The 21799-nt window shown below is 41.3% G+C and overlaps 1 protein-coding gene across 2 annotated transcripts in view; it reads left to right on the forward strand.

The window, feature by feature from the left end:
- Window positions 1-21799, forward strand: part of COL22A1 (collagen type XXII alpha 1 chain) — a 283818-nt gene that overhangs the window by 37731 nt on the left and 224288 nt on the right. The window contains exon 1 of one of the 2 annotated variants that reach the window (XM_042785801.1): window positions 5302-5507. The exons of the other annotated variant lie outside the window; for it this stretch is intronic. The gene's annotated coding sequence lies outside the window, so the exon portion shown is untranslated. Of the gene's footprint in view, window positions 1-5301; window positions 5508-21799 lie in introns of those variants that run through there. 2 annotated transcript variants of the gene reach the window in all.

Consider the following 21799-nt stretch of genomic DNA (forward strand, 5'->3'; position numbering starts at 1 on the left):
GAATATGCTTCATGCTTTGAAATGTAAGCCATTTGGGACTATAACACAAAATGTGTACAAGAGCATATATATAAAAATATAAAAGGCACAGGAGTATTCCCCAGTGATGTAATTCCTTGTTTCGTAGGAATTTATGAGTTGCCAACACACAGCTACTGATCTGAGCCTTGCCAGCACCAGAATTTTCAAGAACTTTGTACAACAAATGTGTCAGAGCCTTGAGACACTGTTAGCCAGTCAGAAGAAAAAGCATTGCACAATTGCAGCAAAGCTATTGCTTACTGAAAAAAAAAAAAAAAAAAAAAAAAAAAAAAAAAAAAAAAAGGCTGATGCTTATGGCGATATGGTTATGTGATCAAACTAGTAGTTTCAGGCAGCAAAGGCACTGTGATTTGCAGACTGCATAATTCCCGGGAGTGAACTATTGCAGAATACGTTGCCACAAAATGTTTGGAAGCAAAATTTATATGGATTCAAATGTGGCTCATGAAATTTACTGAAGAAGAAAGGACTGTGAGCTGTCCAAGCCACATACCATGTCTTTGTGAGGAAATCCCCACGCCACAATTGCAAACTGAGAAGCTATTCTGGGGAAGCATTGTGGAATGATTACTGTTTTCTTACACACCTGCTGAGGCATCCATTCCTGAGGATAAGATATCAGGCTACATAGACCTTCTTCCTGATGTGGTACAGCCATCTCTTATATTCTTAACCCCAGGGTGAAAATGGAAGTCAAAGACTCACAGTCAGAATGGAAATAACTGAAAAATGTAGGGAAACTGAGTTACGTATCCATGCATCAACAGCTGTCATAGCCCTCTCAGCTGTGGGTTCAGTGCTGTTTCCAGTAGAAATCCTAATAAGACAGCATCTTGAATTACCATCTACATATTCTTAACAGTGTATGTTTCTCTCCAGATCACTGGAGACAAAATATTTGCGAACAGAAATTACTTCCTTTCTGTTTATCACCTTGGTACAATGCAAAGAGAAGCAACAGCTTTAACAACTGAGCTTGCCGGAAGTATGTTCACAGATGATTATTATATGCAATAGCTGAAATACTAACTACTGCAAAATATAAATACATACTAAGACGCTGTTAAAGACAGAGTGAGGATATTAGGTTTTCTTCACTGCATGCAACACTCATCTTGAATGCACCATTTGGTTTAATCTCTTACAGCTGATCAACCTAATGTGTAGGTGAAAAAATCCGTTTCCTGTTAAGTGTCACCAAATTCTTGGGAAGGTGAAGCTTTAGGGAGAAAACCACCAGCATCCCATAGACTTAAAATTTTGATGTTAGGTTAAGATAATATTTAATCAAACGTTGGGTTGAAAAATAAAGCAGTCTGAAGAAAAATGTGTGCAGAAAGTTGGCATAGATACTGAAGCACTCAATAATGGGAAAAATTTTGGTTTGCTAATTTGGTCTAGAGTTGAGCAACCCCCTATCCTCTTGATTCTTCTGATGCAGTTTGTGAATGCTGGAATGGGAACAGTCTAAGATGGATGTCTCCTTTTGAGGGGTATACATGCATATGCAGAATTAGACACTGCATCTATTTTTTTTGTAGACTAATGAAAGTCTGATTCTGATGGTAGAGCTGTGAATAAACCATGCAACGATTCCAGAAGCTAGGCAGAAGTTGTGGGTCCTCAAGAAATCTCTCACCTTCCTGTGCTCACTTACAGATGTTTTCTTTTAGAAAAAAAAAAAAAAAAAAGAAAAAAATCTCTGAACGGATTTTCTAATAACCTATGCCTAAAATGCAATCCTGCAAAGAAAGAAATTTTAAACAGACACACTATGAACACTAACTTCAAGTCTCAATTCAATAAATATGTACCTAAGTGCTTTGCTGAATCAGTGTCTCAATTGTATTGAGGTAATGCTCCCTGCAGGGAACCTGAAAGGGAACAGCAAAGGTGATGTTGCTTCTTTATTAGCGAAATCTTTCTATACCCACACAGAAGATAAGGAATGTGTCCTGCCCAAGGAAGGGAGGAACTGATGGGTGAAACAAGTCTCTTACAGATGTACAGGCTGGCAGTGAATTGGTCTTAATAATATGCCAAAGATAACATTTTTACACCTTTCCCATTGACAGTAGCAGGGAGGAGACTGGGGGTGAGTGAAGAAAACAACACTGGACACTAGCAAGAGGGTTTACAGAAAGCACAAGAGAGCTGCCATCCCAGGACAAAATACAGGACAGAAATCCTCACCAATTCAGCACATTTCAACTGCATGCACTGCAGACTTTGGTACCTGAAATAAACCAGAGTGACTCCACTTAATCTCTGTGTTTGTCAAGATTTTTAGCTGTATGAATAGCCTGGTGTAAAGGGGAGCTGGATGTATTATGCATGGAGAAAACCCTTAGAGGTGCACAGTGACACACTGACCTCCTGAGTGCTCTGGATGCCTTGGGGTACGTGGTAACAGTTTGTGAGGACCATATAATCTGCCCCGTGTAACTCCTCATCCTTCCCACAGCAACTGGAAGCAAAGCCCCACAGATCCGGATTGCAAGGGGCAGTGGGGCCTTCTTCCTGTGTGCTGGTTTACAGCGAGCACTTGCCAGACATGGGCAGGCATGTGGTGAGAGAGGAAGCCTAATGAAAAATCAGCATCTAGTTCAGTTCAGTCTCCTACCTGTCAGTAACTGCTACAGAATGCTAAAATAATTTACTGTACAGATTTTTTTCCTTAAAAAAAAGTGTAAAAATTTTTATGTTCAATAATATTTTTTTTCTCAAACCATTGGAATTATATATGTATGTATTTTAAAAACTGAAATTATACACACACACACATACATTTATCAGGACGTGTAGTGATAGGACAAGGGGTAATGGTTTTAAACTGAAAGAGGATAACTTTAGATTAGATATAAGGGAGAAATTCTTTCCTGTGAGGGTGGTGAGGCACTGGAACAGGTTGCCCAGAGAAGCTGTGGCTGCCCCCTCCCTGGAAGGGTTCAAGGCCAGGTTGGACGGGGCTTTGAGAAACCTGGTCTAGTGGAAGGTGTCCCTGCCCATGGCAGGGGGGGTGGAACTAGATCATCTTCAAGGTGCCTTGCAGACCAAAGCATTCTATGATTACATATATATACATATATGTTTTATATATATATATATATTATAAAGTGAATATATATATGTATAAATATATATATATCTATAAAGTGAACAGATGTTCCCCAATAAATTTTCAAATATGGCAAACTGAATTTGGTCAATTATTTTTCTTCCGAAAGATGAAAAATTTGTGCACAGTTATTGGCAGTGCTCCTTCTCCTTGAGGGTGAGCTGTAACATAACAGAATTCAGTTTTTGTATCTGTTGCTACCACGTAGCAGACAGACCAGATAAAATAAAATTATAATCGGCCGCCAAAGCTGCGCGGACTTTTATGGAGCTGAACAGCCTCAACCCTGCTTACACCTGAGGTATCAATCCTGCACTGGGAAATTTTAGCAGATGCAGGAATATCTACATAAGCTCGTCTAAGATGCTGGCTCACAGACCTGCTCTGGACACAACCGCGTTTACAGCTATGCTAAGCACATGGAAATGCAGGGCCCTGATGACATCCTTTGTATGGCCTTCGGCCCCATTTGAGACCAGCAGTTTGGGACCGGCTGGGCTACTTTGTGAGCCTGACAGCCTGCTCTGATGCACATTCATCCCTGATGAAACAGGGGGGGACAGAGATCAAAACGTTTCTTAGCAGGGAGAAGTTACGGTCGGTAATTTGCAGGATTGATGTGCGTCAGGGGACACAGAGGGAGGTGTGTGGCAGAAGAGTAAACACTAGTGGCTCCAGCACACAAGTCAGAGTTGAAATTCAAGCAAAAATATCCCAGCGATGGCTTTTTATTTAGACACTCAGCTCAGGGAGGAGGAAAAAGAAGAGGCCACCTGTTTGCTAAACCAGAAAGGGCATTTCCTCCCCACTCTGCCTGGGGACACGACTCTCTCCGGTTCTCTGTCCCCTCCCGGGGGGCACATCTCTCTGGATGTCCTCTCAGAGGGCAGGGGGCTCGGGCTGCCCCACATGCCCCTTGGGCCGGTAGCCCCCATGTCCCTCATTTTGCATATCCCTCAGGCCAGGGCGCCTCCACCCCCATGGCCCCCAGCGTGCCAGGCCAAAGATCTCTCAGCCATGTCCCTTCACACCCCCCGAGACACAGCCCTCCCCTCCCCTCCCCTCCTGCCCCTTCCTGGCTCCTGCTGCCACCCGCCCGACCTGCTGGTGGCCTGCTGCGCTGCCCCTTCCCTTCCTCCCTTCCTCCCTTCCCTCCCTTCCTCCCTTCCCTCCCTCCCTCCCTCCCTCCCTCCCTCCCTCCCTCCCTCCCTCCCTCCCTCCCTCCCTTCCTTCCTTCCTTCCTTCCTTCCTTCCTTCCTTCCTTCCTTCCTTCCTTCCTTCCTTCCTTCCTTCCTTCCTTCCTTCCTTCCTTCCTTCCTTCCTTCCTTCCTTCCTTCCTTCCTTCCTTCCTTCCTTCCTTCCTTCCTTCCTTCCTTCCTTCCTTCCTTCCTTCCTTCCTTCCTTCCTTCCTTCCTTCCTTCCTTCCTTCCTTCCTTCCTGCCTTCCTTCCTTCCTTCCTTCCTTCCTGCCTTCCTTCCTGCCTTCCTGCCTTCCTGCCTTCCTGCCTTCCTGCCTTCCTTCCTGCCTTCCTGCCTTCCCTCCTTCCTGCCTTCCCCTCTCCCTCTCCCTCTCCCTCTCCCTCTCCCTCTCCCTCTCCTCTCCTCTCCTCTCCTCTCCTCTCCTCTCCTCTCCTCTCCTCTCCTCTCCTCTCCTCTCCTCTCCTCTCCTCTCCTCTCCTCTCCTCTCCTCTCCTCTCCTCTCCTCTCCTCTCCTCTCCTCTCCTCTCCCTCTCCCTCTCCCTCTCCCTCTCCCTCTCCCTCTCCCTCTCCCTCTCCCTCTCCCTCTCCCTCTCCTCTCCTCTCCCTCTCCCTCTCCCTCTCCCTCACCCTCTCCTCTCCTCTCCTCTCCTCTCCTCTCCTCTCCTCTCCTCTCCTCTCCTCTCCTCTCCTCTCCTCTCCTCTCCTCTCCTCTCCTCTCCTCTCCTCTCCTCTCCTCTCCTCTCCTCTCCCTCTCCCTCTCCCTCTCCCTCTCCCTCTCCCTCTCCCTCTCCCTCTCCCTCTCTCCTCTCCCTCTCTCCTCTCCCCTCTCGTTCTTTCCCCCTCTCCCCTCATCCCTCTCCCTCTCGTGCTTTCCCCCGCCAGATCGGGGGTGGGTGGGCAGAGGATGCAGCGTTTTGCCCCCGCCCTGTCACCAGCACGTCCCAGTGAGCGCGGCTGTGTGCGGGGGCCGGGCGGGGGGCTGTGCCTGTGAGTGCCTGTCCGTTTGTCCGGGTCCGTCTGTCTGGGCGTGTGATCCTGCCCGCCCACCGCCACAACCCGTCCCGGCCGGGCTGCCGGCTCTGCAGGGCGCACCCCGGCTCAGGACCCGGGCACCAGGTACCACTTTGGGCGGTGCTGTGTTTGTTCAGGTAAGAGGACACTTGTGGGTTTACGAGCCTGGCACCCGGGGCACCGTGACTCTGAACACAACCTTTGCTTTCTCCGTTTCATTTTTCCCTTGCACAGGGAGGCAGCTCAAGTTCAGAAGAAGAAATACTTTAAGTATGCAGACATGCAGGAACAGGATCTGTCTTTTAAAAAGAAAATCCAGAAGTAGCTGTGTTACATTATTTTTAAGATGGGTTTATTTTTTCTTTAGTCAACAAACTTTTCAGAGCACAGACTGTTAGGTGAACTTGGGTCTGTTTCAGCCTGTGGGTCGTGATCAGTGGATGCAAAGTGCCTTTGCTGCAGATGATAAAGCAGAGACTGAGGAATGGGTAATGCCCTCACTGAGGAAAGCCACTGAAAAAGTTCAGATTTATAGGTGTTCAGATGTTCAAAAGTTCGGGTTTATAGATGTCCGGATTACATTATAATTACTATATGATTAATATTAGAGTTGGTTCTCCTAATTGTATGTGCTTTGGGATTTTGATAACCTAACACTTTCTTGTATTCTGTCTGTGTGACGCTTCAGTTTCTATCAGTATGCGGGAATACTATGTCATGTTAACAGGATAACATTTTTTTCAGCTTATATTACAAATGTGCTGTGCATCACTTTGTAGCTATAGCCTCTGAGTCTTCCTCTAGGCTGCCTAATTCAGCACTTCTTTCACTTCTGTATTTTTACATAGCTAGGGTTCTTAAAAAAGTGTACTGACTGCTTCACAGCTGACACTTCCCAGGCATTAGTATGCATGTGGTGCTGTGCCTGTTTGCACTTATTTTGATCAAGACCTTAAAATAACACAGCCCATCTGTGCAGTGTGGACACTAATGGAATCATTCTCAGGAAGATGCACCTGAAAAATCTATGTAACTGTGTGCTTCATTTCCAACCAGGATTACTCTAGATGTGTGCTTGAATCTCCTCTTTTTCTTTCATGAATGCCTGTTTAGACATCTGATTTGGGGGAGTTTGTATAAATACTGAAGAATAAATACTAATTGATAAAATAGTAGGGGGAGTTTCTCAAATAGGTTAGGCAGGTGATTGCAAGGTTTATTCCACTTCAAAAGCTCCATGACTTTTTTTTTTTTTTTTTTTCCAAGAGTAAGCATTTTGTAGTTTTTATCGAAGTTTCAATTCTTCTACCGTCATGCATATTTCCCAGTGTGATGCTGCTATTCTGAATATACAAAGATTATACTCTTTGTCCACAGTAGTAACTTCCAGTAAGACATATCAAGTACATGAAGATATATATTAGAATTTACATCAATGAAGTGTGTATGGAATATTACTACAAAAGAAAGTTCTGAGTATGTATTGTAGATTCACTGCGTATCTTCAATAAGTGTGGTGTGTTGTGTTGCTATTGCCTCTAATAAGAGTCAATGTGCTGTTTTGAAATACTTTCTTGTGAAACAGTTTCAGAGAAGTTGAGTCCCATTCTGAACCTGGCAATGGGCAGCCTACCAACTGGTGTCATCTGATTTTGGGGTAAATTATTCCAAGTAACTTGCAAAAAGGCAGTCCTCAACACATTGCAAAGCAAAGGGAAGAAACCAGGTCTTTCGACTTCCAAAACAGCAGATGATGGTGCCACTCTCTCCTGGGATCACTCTGGGGCCAAATCTTGCTTGTTTTATCACTGCAAATAGTATTCTTTCTAATTTGAGTGGTTGCCTCTCAAATTTGAGTGAGTCCAATGCCATGAATTAGAAGAGGCTTTGGCTTGAAATACTACATCTGATGGAAGAGTTATTGTGGGGGAAGTATATGAATGACTCATGAATATGACTCATGTTAGTATGGTGGAAGAACAAGGTCCCCAGTGGGGACCTAATAGAGGAAGAATTAGCTAGAAGAATTAGTTTGTTTCTATGGTCTGTGGGAAGCTTTTTCTGAGGTCAGAGACCCAGACAATGTGTGGGTGAGCGTGTCTGTAGCACCTATACATACACATAAGTCTTTTCTTCTGCTGACATTTCATAGTTTTAGGGCAAACACCTTTGCTACTTGCCAGAGCTAGCTTTTCATTCTGGAGATTATGATACTGAAAATAATAGGAATAAAAGAACGCTTTTGTTTCCATCATGTGATAACTTTCTTGCTAAAATACGTTTCTGAGATTTGCTTGGTAATTATCTTGGCTTCAAAGGATATTTCAATTTGTCATACTGCAACAGTTTCTTGTAAAACCTGTTTTGATTAATCACTGCTGGGTGACTGCAATTCCTCCCTTTTGAAAAGCATTTTTAAATTCTACCTCTTTCTCAGAATGAGGAGCAAAACCTTCAAGAAAAAAACTGCATTATATTAACATCTTGTCTGTACCACCATACCTGAATAATACAGGTGATACTGGGCTATTTCAGCTGTTCAAGCGGATTCCCCAATCTTTCTTAGATAAACTTTAATTATGTATTGGCTGCCATGACAGCGAAATATCCCCTTCCAGCCCCTCAAACTCTGTTTTCCCTAGTGAGGAAGATGTGGCAGTGCATTTCTGCGGGTTGTGGTTTAAGCCCAGAGGGCAACTGAGCATCACTCAGCCATTCATTCACCCCTTCCCACCAGCGCTGGGAAGGAGAAGATGAAACTAAAGGATCAGGAATTGAGATAAGGACAGGGAGGGTTGTCTCATCCATTACAGTCACGGGCTTATTAGGGGAAGAAAAAAAAGAATATCACTTTAATTCAAATACTAACAAAACCCTCTCAGGTTCTCCTTCTTAAATACGTTATCACAAAGGTGCAGTCACTGTTGCTAATTGTCTCAGTCCTGGCCAGAAGTGGGTCTGACTTGGAGCCTGGGGAGCTTCAAGAAACTTCTCAGAGGGGCCAATGATGTAGCCTCCTCCCCCGCTACCAAAAACCCCGCCACACAAACCCAGCACACTGCCTTTACAACCAGCTCTTCAGAGAGGAGCCATTCCTGCAGGTCTTTCTTTGGCCAAATTAGTCTAAAGAAAGTAATGTTGTGTCCTTATTGGACACTGCTCACTTTGTATTAGACACTTCCAACTGTTCTAAAGATGTTTTGAACCATGAGAGCTTGAGTTTTAGGAATGAGGAAAGGGAGACACAGCATCCACAGAAATCACTAAACTGTAACTGAGGAAATTGGAACTTATTTTGAAATTCTTGTAGCAAATATAGGTAGAACAGGAAAAGAGCAGGAAAATTAACATATTGGAAACTATCTAATCATATTAGGACACAAGCTCACTCTGCAAATTTCTTCCATCATATACTTATTTTTGCTGGGTGTTTTCGTAATGTCTTGTTCCAGTTGCTGCTGAAGGTTTTGTGGTCCCCTTCAATGGAAATCACATCAGGCTTCTGAAGTTGGCATGAGTGAAGCACGGCTGATATTGCTCCGTCCCAGCTCAATTAGCGGACTCAAACAGAGGCGTGTATTTTTTAGAGAAGGAAGCTTGTGCAAAGATCTCCTGTTGTGCTTTTGGGAGACTTAGGCATCTTAAGCCTTGAGTGGTCTGCTCAAGCTGCACTCAGACTTACATTCTCCTTGGCAAGCAAGTATGAGATCTTGTGAGGTAATAAATCATAACATTTATTCTACAGTTTTCCATTTCAAATTTTGTTTAAAATACACTGCTAGGTTTTGGAGTGTTTTTCAGGGGGGAGGACGTGTTAGTCCTAATGATCCTGATTTATATATGACATCAAGGATTAGTAAATTACAGTTGATGTTAAGTATTTTTGCCTTACCATTACAGCTAAAAAGCCCACTGGACTGTAGTCAGGGGCCATGGACAGAGGATGTTGCTCTGGCACATGTGCTGCACAGCCTTTAGCAAGTCATTGAATCTGTGCATAGTCAGTTCCTTCACCTGTGGATGGGAGATAATATTAGAAACAGATCTTACGTCAATTGTGACTTTGAGATTCTGAAAGGAAAAAAAAAAACAAAAAACAAAACCCAATGTTTTTTATTAGTGCAAAGCATTCTAATTTCTTGTTAATTGAGTATTATATACTTCAGTGATTGGCAAAATTTCCAGAATTCAAGTTGCAAGGAGATACTAGCTGGATCCAATGTTTGAGAAGTATAGAGTGACCTGTCCTCTAACATCTTTCTCCCTTTCTGGCCTGGAGCATGTCACTGGTAAAAAAATCTGGCCACATCTGTTTTATGTGGGAGAATAAGACCCTGAGAACCCAGATTTACCCTGGCATGGCTTTGAAACCATGAAGAGTATGGAAGCTGCAGAATGGGACAGGCAGGCTCCCTTTTTTTGTGTGTCTGAGACAAGTGCATGAAGTTACTTTACTGAGCTTCCAGCCTACTTCCATGACTCTTGCAGGGTGTCTGTACTCCAGTTATTGAGAACTGTGAACAAAAATGACATGATCTTCTATTCAGAGATAGTAATGCAACACTGAGAACCCTACAGCCTTTGATTTCCATTTCAGGACTTTTCCTTTCCTTTACATGATCTCCTTTGCACTTGCTGCTGCTGGCTACCATGGGGCTGTGACCAGCAATTGCAAACCTCAGGCTGACATCCCTATCAATGGAGCTTGGCTGGGGGCATGGCGGGGAGTGTGCGCTGATTTCTTCTCCCCACTGTACTACTGATGACTAGGCTGAAATATTTTATCATGGAAATATGATCTCCAAAACAGCACCAACAATTCCGGTTGAGGGGAAAGTTGCTTATTTATTCCAAGTCTGAATATGAGGGTGGGAGGGGGCTGATAATATTTATTTTTTCAGCATCACTAAAAGGTCTATGAAGATTAAATAGCTCATATTCCACCTAGCAAGGAAGAAGTATATACACGTTATTATATCCTTGAGAAAACTGTTTCAGGATTGGCAGAAGGTGGGTAGGGTAGATGGTGGGTATATCACCTGCCAGTGGCTTGTGGTATAGATTAGAGATATAATCTGGAGTGGGGGAAAAAAAGAAACAAACTTTCTCTATAATAAACATTATTGATATACAATAGATATGTTACTTCCTACTGGTTAGTGGAAAACTAATTTCACATCAGAAGCGATGCAAGTAGTGAGAAAGCTTTTGTTTCCTTGCGCTGTTAGAAACAACCTAAAAAAAAGTTTCTTTGCTTGGGAGACTGAAAGTGGACTGGGTTGTCATTCTTTATTGTACTGAGGTTTTTATGGCGAATACCTGGTATCTTTGTGTACAGTGACAAACAAAAGCCTGAGATTTCTGCAAATATTTTTAATTTAAAAGGTTTCTTCCTGTAAAGCAGTATGAATACTCTAAAAACATCCCATTTCTTTCCTTATATGAAGCAAATTTAGCAATAAAGAGAGGGCAGGCGCCTGTGAGCCCTGGCATTTGCTTTCAAACGCTTGTGTTTCAGAAATAGTGATACAGCCCATCCTGAGAGCCCATTGAAGAGTCACAAATCCCACATCAGGCTGGATGTGGCTGCAGAGCTGGCCAAAATGTGCAAAACCTGGAGCTGATCTGGTTACATGTCACAAAGCTGCTCCAAGCTATGTTAGCCTTGACAATTCATTAGGAATGAATGAAATTAAGTTATGGGTCATATTTTGCAAGTGCTGTCAGTCCTGATTATGCAGTTGTCTAGATTTTCTTTGCTCAGGGAGTACTGCTATCACAGAGCTTATCTACTATGCAGTAGATGTAAGCCATCCTTCCCCAGCTTATCAGAATCTATTTACTTTGCATTGATTCAGTTCTTTAGAAATTAATCTTTGATTCTTTGCAAAATAGAAGGATCCCTGGAGTTCAGTTTAAGCAACTTGATTTGATTATTGTTATGTCCCAAATATTGATTCTTAAATGATTTTAATAAAAGATGCCAAAACTGCCATATTTCACATCATATTTGAGTGGAAGTCTAAACCATTGACAGTTTTAAATATTTGTGGACACAAGCTCTTTGATCTAAGCTTAGCCAACATTTGGTTTTGGCTTGACTGCTTATTACCCAAGTGCAATTTTTGCAGTGCTGTTTGCTTAACCATGTTGAATTATGAACCTATTGGCAGCAGTCAGGTATTTCTTTCCAGAGAAACCAGGCTTATATTGATTGTCATAAGAAGAATTATTCTGCATATCAATTGCAAAGATTTTTTTTGAGCTGGAAAGTTTAGAGCTGGAGATACCAAGGGGATTTCTGTTGGCTCCACATTTAGTATAAAACTAATTACTACTTGCATGACAGAACATCAGTAATTCCAATTTCATCAGCAGATAAAGGCTACAAATAATCTGCATGGACTGTCTTGATTACCACTGCAGTTCTTAGAAATGAAGCAACAGCTGGTACCCATTTCAGAGTACTTCTTATACTGGGCATCCCTGCAACCATTTATCCATTTCAGTGGTAGGACACAGTTTTTCTCCACAGAATCCATGATTTTCAGTCCACTGTAGTATTTGATAAGAGGAGAGTGCTCAGAGCTGATCTTTGCAAAATATACCATAAAATCTTCAACAAACCCCATTGACTCTATCTAGACAGGGTGGTCAGGTGCAGTGGTTTTTACTCCTGACTGGGATATTAATTCAGTACCTGCTAAGGGGCAGCAAGGCATAGTCCTTCTGTAGCACCTGAAATTCATCTGGTCCTAGGCGAGCGCTGGCAAAGCTCAAATCTGCCTTATTTATACAATCTGCTGCACCACATCTCAGAATGCTCTCAGTCTGAACAAGGGACCTGACGTTGTAGTTCTGCAATGGCCAGTGACTTCATGTTCCTGCAGCAGGAATAAAAAAAATAATTCTTTTTGTAACGGACAGCACTTCAGCATAGGTAATAAAACTATTCAGCTGCTCTGGGAGGCTGGGGCAGGAGTGAATTGCTCATTCCTAACAGATGGGTTGACAACCTTTGTTCAAGTCTGACATTTCATAAGCCACCTTGTGCTTGAGTTGTTTTAAAGCAATTTCTCCTGTCCTGCTTTGCTGTTTAATTATGGTACCACCTCCAGAGTATTTCTAAGAGTGTTTTTTATGTTTTCTAGAGGCTTTTCTTAATTATACGGGTAAGTACTTTTATGATTGATTCCTGAAATTAAAACAGTTTACGAGTGGGCTTATTTTAGCTTCTTTCTTTGCCTTCTCTTTGGTTTATTACTAGGAGTATTTTCTGTTCTTTTTTTCTCTCAAGTTATTTGTGCATTTCTGAGTACTTTCTTCTTTTTAATTCACTGTTCTCTCTTTTTTTATTGCTGCCTTCGACTTTTTTTCCTTTTCAGTAGCGATCTCTATTGTCATATTTTCTTCCCTTAGCATCCTTTTCACTTCCCTTAACAGCTGCTCCCACACTATGGGCCATGACCCCAGGAAAGCTGTGGCAGTTATGAGTGGGCTATAAAATTAAGTTGCTAATTTTAGATATGGTGATACAGGGAAGTTGGAGGAATGCTGCTTTCCAGGACACCATCCAATTGAGCTGTATATAAAGAGAAATCACCTTTCCTTCAGCACTTTCTGAGCTATGACTGATAACAGCATACAGCAAAACAGATAAAGCATGAAGTACCCTTATGGCAGATTCCACTGGTATGATAAACAACTTAAAACTACTTACTCTTATTTCAATTTCTCATTTCCATGCCCATGGTTTTGCTCTCTGTCTCTCTCCCAGAGAGTATTTTTGAAGATAATAACCCATAAGAAAGGTCCTAACCAGCCAAGAAAAGCACAGAGGGAGCTCGCAGGTACACTGAGTTTTGGGGAGCCTGTCCCACAAGTTGGAGAAGTTTCTGGCAGCTTTGTAAGTCTTCAGGATTCATAAGGAAAAAAAACAAAGCAAAACAAGAAAAATCCCACCAGAAATAAGCAGGAACAATTATCTGTTAACCAGTATTACTTCTTACCTTAGCTGTATGCCTTTTTCCTTCTCTTCATTAATGACTTGAAGATTCATCATATCATGGGCTGAATTTCCTTCAATAATTGCCATGGCATGTGGCACAGACAGTCATAGTCTTGGGGCAATGGCTGCACCACTAATTTGTGTGACATTTAACCTGTCTTGGGTCTCTGCCTCAAGCAGAGAGGCCAAGTATGTCTGGAGATGGGCCCTTTCTGCCCAAGATACCACGATGGGTCATCTCACCTGGTTTTAGATATCTGTTGTAGACTCTCCTGCTCAGCCAGAAACCCTTGCTGCCTGTAAAGCCAGTGAAGAAAAATAGGAGGTTTTGCAGGATGATTCATCTTACCTGTTTGAAATGTATTACTCCCTAGAAATGTCTGTTCCTCTCTATGGATTATAAAGGGCTGGTAAGCGGTTTACTCAAATATAGACAACTACACTGTAAATCTCTGTATTTGGTCAGAATTATCCCTGTAATTTCAATAAAGCCTCAGAGCATTGCTCAGCGGAGTTAACTAGCAGGACTCCATTCCCCACAGGCAGGCTGGGGGGGCCCATGGCTGTTGGCCAACATGCCTGACATCTCTCAATAAATTAGCACTACAGAAAATTTTTGTATTGATTAAAACTGGTGGTTTATGTGAGCAGGAGGGTCTGGACTAGCTGTAGCTGGATGATGTGACAATTTTATCCCAGGTATCGGATTTTGGATCTTTCAGGAGATAACACGGTGTGACAGTGATGTCATGCAGCTAAGTGCTCCATCATATATAGAGGAGATAGGAAATATTAGGCTGTTGGATTGCGCATTTTCTTAAGAAAGCTCTTCTTTCTCTCCTCCAGGGCTCATGCAGGAAGAGGGATTATGTTGGCTTTGGGGAATACTAGTGTTTGGATTGATTTAGTTGCCCCCCATAGCCAATTTAAGACAATACTGACATGAAGACAGTGTTTCTCTTGCATTGAAACTAGCCAGCAAAAATAACTGCTGGAACATGATGACAATTTTCTGTGAAAGAGATGCTTACATGCATGATCATTTCACTTATTCCTGTTACAAATGGGATAATGTTTATTAATTCTGATTTGTCACTACAAGGCTTCACAGAGCATGGATTTTTCCATTGGCAGTCCTATGCTGTCTGCAAAAATTGGCCTTTACCTATGAAGTCTCTCAATTATATAACAGTATTATAAATACTCTTGATCCATCCCTAGGTGGGAGGATTCATGCCATTGTGCATACAGCTTTTGTGCCTCATTACCAGCTCTTCTTGTTTAGCTAACGTGTTTGCCTGATCAGATGATAAATGCTAATCCCTTCTCTGTTCTGTGACATGAGGCTGTGTTGGATGGCAGTGAAGCTGATAGGAGAGTTTTTTCTCCTTAAGAATGGGAAGGGTGAGGAGTCTATTAATTCTCTTTGAATCCTTTATGCCTATATACTCACAGGATTTGTGAAATCCTGTCTATTAGATTGTAAACTCTTTTGGCACAGGGAGCATGTCTGGTAAACACAGCAGCCTTTCCTACTGTCCCAGCAGAGGTAACGTGGGGGAGAAGGGCTTTCCTTTTGGTTCAAGACTTGGACTGCTGTACTGAGCTTAATTCCCACTCTGTCACAGTAACCTTATGCAAAACAAATTGTTCATTATCCAAACCACCTGTGTGCACAAATGTCGTTTTAAAGAAAAGGCAACAGGTGAAGAGTCTGATTACAACCCTTTTCTCATCCCTCCAGGACCTATTTCTAATTCAGTTTGTAACAGAGACTTGCTGGGAGATGTATCCCGATGGAAGACTTGAGGTGTGGTGGTAGCTTGAAGAGCAGATGAGGGAGCATTTTATTTTAGGACTTTAAAAGGCTTGCTTAGGATAGAGAAACTTGGAGGAGCTACCATGGGTAAATCATGGATAACTCTTTAGGGAAGAGCCTCACTTTGAACTGTTCCTCTGCCAAAATTCCCCAAGGTGCTGTAACAGGCACCATCACTGAAAAAAGATCTGAAGTGAAGATACACATAGTTATGCTTCAGGAGACTTAAGCAGGCTGAAAAGATTTGGGGAATGGATTTGTTCAACCTAACTCTGTATGTCCCACCAACTGCCTGGGTTGTTTATTCATTGACAAAGTACCATTTCTTCCTGAAAACTTCCATCTCGGTAGCTTCTTACATTGCCTGGGAGCTGTGACAATGCCAAGAGCAGCACCTAGACTCCTGAGCAGTAGACGAGTGGCCAGGAGGGTCTCGTAGGTTTTACACTAGGTCCCTGTTGTCTTACTGGGTATTAAGGAGAGTCAATTATCACCAGTTCATGCTTCTGACATTACTGCTGTTTCAAGCGTGTTCCCTGCTGCCAAGACAGAGTCTTGTTCCTAGGCATCTGGATGATTATTGAGCTTGCTTCGTCCTCTTAAAAACCACCTGATTCACATTGAAACAGCACCATCCTTTGGTCCTAGGAGTTGTGCAATCTTGTGTTTTATTGGAGATGGTCCTTTTAGCTTATGGTTCATCACAGAAGACAAGCTTGTGGCCTTCTTGGAGAAGTCAAACTAAATCATAAAAGACTCTATGAATTTCATCCCCTGGGGTACAAAATCACTCCAATGTGTAGCACAATAAGTGAAAAGAACAGGAATTAAAAGCTAAAATTTGCAAAAGGTGGTTGTCAAGTATTAGATACCAGGGGCAAATTTTCAAAAGATTGTGCTATAATTTTATAGGATAAAGGAGAAATAGGGTACCCATATCTTATTAAATTAAAAAAAAAAAAACAGCCTGACATTTGAAGGAGAATAAACACTTAAATGTTCTTTCATTTATGCCTCTGAAGTGAAAGTTTTAAGATGCATTTGAAAATGTATCTTAATGAACATGCTGCTTCCTTTGGGGACCATGTATAAAAATAGTGACATGCGTCAGTCTTTTGGTGCCTGCTTCTATGCTGTAGGCTGTGGGATCTCAAATCCCAAACTTTTAATGAGAAAGGTTGGTGATGAAAATAAGATTTTCTGGATGGGTAGGAACTCAGGGATTACTCAGTGATTTCTTTATATGTAACTCTATATTTAAGGCACAGACATCTATTTCTCCAGGGTCCTTCATTGTATCACCTGAGTTTGGGGAAAGGCCTCTGACCTTGTTCACACTAATGCTTTCTTAGACAGTAAAAATCGATTCTTTGGGACATGTTTTAAATGATGTCTGAACAGGATGGGAAATAGAGATAGAAAAAATAATGTAATCCTTCCCATAGGTTTAATGCTTTCTGGGAATAAATCCATGAAGTCTAAGAAGGGCTTTATCACTAGCAATAGTTATCTGTGATTTAAGGTTTCAACAGTGTGTTTGGTGTTATACAGACTTAGGTGGAAAATTACATCAAATTTATTGAGGCTTCTAAGGTGATGTCTTTATTTAGGGGCAGATTCTGTCATTCCAATAAAGAATTATGGAGTGATTTAATCTGCTAAGAGATATGCAGAGGTACCAGTGGGATTGTCTGAACATTGATCTTTTTGCATGCTGTGTTACTAAATCAGCAGAGCTAGCAAAGACTGTAGTAATTTCTGAATCACATAATTCAGGGTGTGGTATTTAAAAAAATAATTGCCTGCATTGACTTCCACTGATGTGATGACTTCAGCAGGAACACTTGACGTACTAAAAATGTGTAACTTTTTAAGTACATAACTTTTTAATGTTTTCATTAATTGTCAAAATTGGTATGTTTAAAATTATGCCTTAAATATTTTTAAAAATTTGTATATGACAAATTACAAAAAAAAAAAAAATGCACTCAGACTGCTCTCTATAGCAAAAACACGTGAGCTAGAACATTTCTGGCAATATCCCCTCTAAGCAGTTGCATCAGGAAATGCTTGAAATCACAGACTAGAAGCCACTGACCTCTGATTGCCAGTCAGCAATCTGAATTAAATGGTTATCTGTAAATACCAGTGCATTCCCCAGTACAAGAGTGCTGATACTTGGACCAGCATAGAGACTGGTGCATCTGTCTGCAGACGACAGGGTTGTTAAGTAGAGCCTGTGTGTTGTCCTGGGCCAGGCGAGAGGCGAGGGCAGATGTTGCCCAGCAGTAATCGTGGAAGGCATGGCAGCAAGGATAGCCCTTCGTCACCATCCTTCTCTTTGGCATTTGTGGTGGCTGCGAGGCTACTTTGGTCCCTGGGAGGGGTAGAGTAGATCCCAAGTTCTGCCCACATCCTGCCCATCCCTGCCTGTTTACTTGCAGGGCTGTAGCCTGCAAGGACATTTCTCTGCCACAGGACAGAGCTCAGAAATAAGGTAGGTCTTAACATGGCTGAGAGCCACATGGTGGGAAAAATAGTTTGCCTTCCTCTCATTCTTTTCCTAAGATGAGAAACAGGATAATATAATCCACTCTTAGATTAAATCTCTGCATTTCCTCTAGAAATATTCACTTCGCTGTGAGATTTTTGCTATGCAAAGGCAATGCTCCTATTTATAACTTGTGGTTGAAGAGAAGTCTCTCATTAAGTAGAATAGTCATCTTAAGAGTAACTGTTGAATGGATTTAAATGCTTTAGTAGCATACTTATTTTAAGAGCTTGTCCTCTGCAGAAAGGTGGGTCAGCCTCAGCATCAGGGTCTATGTGGTTTTATTCATACTTAGCACTTGTGTCATTCCACTGGGGCTTGGGGTTTTTTTGTTGTTGATTTTCTTTTCAGTTTTTCTTTTTGATTTACACTAATACATAGAGTTGCAGCTGCACATCAGGATGGAGCCAGGCACTGAGATACCAGATTTGCTGCTACAAAAAAATAATTGATTCCTGCTATTTGGAATCCGATAAAACTGAAATACTTAACATGCTCTTGCATGATCTTTCTAATAATTCATGTTCCTTTGAAGTCATTCCATTGTCCTGACTTTCCTGTGGTTGAATTGTTGCCAGTGAAACTGAATCCGCCTTGTGTAATGCATAGGCAGGAATCATAAAGCTGACAGTTTTGTACATTGGTATGTGGGGAAGAAGTCTTTTTTCCCCTGGGATGTTATTAGGAACAAGATGACAACTTGTGAATATTTTCCAGGTGTCATAATGCTTTAATATGTATATTGGAATGTTGAATAACATTGATGATAACATCACAGCAATATATGACAGAAGAATTAGCATTTCTTTTACACTGAATTGCAGCTATCCTTGTTCTAGCTTAAGGTGGACATCAAAAGTCTTAATACTGGAACTTGTATTATAGCTATTAACATTGGGTTTTTTGTCTTTTAATGCATTCAACCTCACAAGGGTTTCACCTATGAAGTATGCAAAACCAGGGAAAATGCTGGTTTCATGGGTATCCAGTGGCATTTATGTGGATATAACTGAATGTTTTATAAAAATAATGGACTAGCTTTTATAAAAAGCATCCCAAAGACTTCTTTTAGAAGAAATCTCCTAGTATGCTATGAAGGATTTTTTTGTGGGTTTTGATCTGTTTTTCATGGTGAATTCTTCATAATTAGTAAAGTCACAGACAAGTTAGACAAGCTGCTACATGTAAATAAATGAATCAATATGTCAAACTAATGTAGTGGTGTGGAAAACAAGAAGCAGTCCATTGTCAGTGAGAAGAGACTTGGGGGATACGAGAGTGGATATACTTTGCAGGTTGCTCTGACAAACATTTTTCCACAGACTTCAGAAGTGGCAGGTCTGCGTCAAGACTGGAGACCTGCATTGTGCTTTCAGTTTCTTCTCTGTTTTGTGCACCTCAGAGGGAAATAAAATTCTGTCTTCTTGAAGGGGAGAACAAATGTGAAGTGCTAGTATACTCGTCTCTCAGACTCGAGAGTCAGTTATTGGTTGTGCACATGGGAGCACCAGAGAGAAGAGTTAAGCCCACAGCAGTCTTCTGCTCATTGACTGAAATAGGGGAAACCAGCAACGCTCTCATCTGGTCTCCCATAGCTATTTCAAGGGGGGAAAAAATCCCTTTCAACAGATGCATGTCAAACATGGCTATTGTACTGTATAACACCAACCATATAGAGAACACCATGCCATGGAAAGACATAATTTATGTAACATGAACTAAATATATTGGCTCTCCAAAGCTGTCATATCCCCAGTAGTGTTGCAGTTTTGTTGCTCTACAGCGCTTGCTAGTAGGTAAATGTAATAAGACCAGAATTCTGATACAGCAAATATTTTTCCAGATCTAACAATTTAGGTTTCTTAAAGATTATTTATTTCCCCATCCCTTTTATAGTGTTTTGGGGTTTAGACCAGTTATTGCTTTAAGTGTAATTCTCCTTGGATGTCCGATTTGCCTGAGAGATATAAGTGTTTGTGTCGGCATGGCATTTCACTGGAAATGAAAGCCACAGTTCAGCAGTTTAGATGTAAGCCTACTGAATTTTGGAGAGAAAATTCCTTCCCCGAATTTGGGAGTCACCCTAGCAACTCACATGCCATGCATGCCAAGTAGAAGCAGAAGGGTGCAAGCTGAATGGAGAGCATAATTGCATTGAAAGGACTGGAAGTTAAATACGTAAATAATGGCTGAAAAATCTACTTTCTTAAATAGCTTTAAAAAATGTTTTCTAGTAAAAATACAGTGAATGCAGTTGCTATAGATACCAGCAGGGTTTTATGGAGAACTTCTTGAAGTACTTACTGTTTAGTTGTACACAAATGCATAGTTTTTATTAGTCTGAGGATTCAGCGTCATCTTGTCTTTGGGTTTTATCCTAAAACATTTAAGTTGCCACTGGTAAGCAGCAGCAGTATTTAAAGTTTCTGGAGAGAGTAGAAAAAGGCGAGGTGCTATGTTGATCTTGATAGATATTTTTTTTTTTCTTTATTGCACAAATGAAGCACTGCTAATGTAGCTGAGCTACTGTGTTATTTCATGTCTTATTTATTTGTCTTCTTGGGGTTCTTTTTAGGCTAAGGAATAGCTAATAGCATTGTGGACTTTCATGTTTACATTAGGAGGGAAAAAATTCAAATTATTTAATCATTAACCACCAGCCTGGCAACTCCTTCTGGACCCTAGAAGCCAGGGGAAGGTTTCAGATTAAAACATGACACTGCAAGCAGAAGATGAATGCATTAATTCTAGAGATAGAGTACATCAGGAGATGGTAACTGAGCACTTGAACAACTTCCTTTCTGGTGTGGGAATATTCTGTCTCATAAATCAAGACTGATGGCTCTCTAGAGCAGGGAAAGTACAGCAACTTTTGTACAAGGTATAGCTGAAATACTGGTATTATTAAGAATAATTTTGGATTAAGGTTGGCTGGAAGGTCAGACTGTATCTAATAGTCCCTTTCATCTGTAATAATCTATAAATAGGAGTTGTTCCCTGAATATATCATCATGAATATGAAAAACTTTCATACATTAAATTAGGTCTTATATGTATACATGAAAAACAAGAGTTACAACATCTGTTTTTAACTAACAAAGAATAAGCTGCTAGTCTTGCTAACAGAGACAAAACAGCAAAACAAACATGATCATGTAGTATTTTTTTTTTTTTAATTGGCAACAGATAGATTAAAACAGTCACTCTTCAGAGAACAACTGTGTTTGAAATATTTGTTTATCTGTATATGGAGGAAATTCATGTGCATCTCTGCCCATCATGGTGGTGTATTAGTACTTTGGCATTTTCCTTGGCATCAGAAGGAAAGAGAAGAAAAACACCTGCTTGCTGATCAATGGGCAGGAAATCTTGTGACAAAAAAGATGTAGAAAAGGCCAAGGTACTCAGTGCCTTTTTGTAACCTTTATTTTACTGCCTAGGACTGTCTTCAGGCCTCCAGGTTGCTGAGCCTACTTGCAGAATCAGTGAGAGCAAAGCTTTACTCATGGGCATTTAAGACAGTTGAACATCAGGGCTGACTTCATCCAATGCAGTTTATGGATACAGAAAACTCAGACTGAAGCTTAACCCTTTAAGGAATCCAGGATTCCATGAATGCACCATAGTTTTAGTTCCCATATCCATTATAATTCACCCAGAAAAGGGACTAAATCCTGCGCAGGATGTTTTTAAGCTTTCTTTATGTAAACTAGTGTAAAAGTTCAAAAAGACATTGCTTTTCCTAACTCCATTTTGGTCCTTCTAGCCAAACCTGCTTTTCTAAGACAATTTCATAATTCAGGAAGGGATATCAGTTTAGAAATCTAGATGTGCTGCTTCTGTTCCCCATTAGACAAAGACTTTATACGCAAGTCTTTTCACCTTCTGCCTCTGGTATTGCTAAAGTTTCCTGTTATTACCATTACCATCTGCTAGCTGTTGCTGCTTTTGGCTTTCTTATGTCACCTTGACCAGACAGACATCTGTTGAAATATCCATATTATACTATATCTTAGCTGTTTGTCTAGGCTTCTTTTATTGTATCTGGGAA

Source organism: Tyto alba, unplaced genomic scaffold (assembly GCF_018691265.1).
Source record: "Tyto alba isolate M040663 unplaced genomic scaffold, T.alba_DEE_v4.0 Super-Scaffold_9, whole genome shotgun sequence".
Lineage (NCBI taxonomy): Eukaryota > Metazoa > Chordata > Aves > Strigiformes > Tytonidae > Tyto > Tyto alba.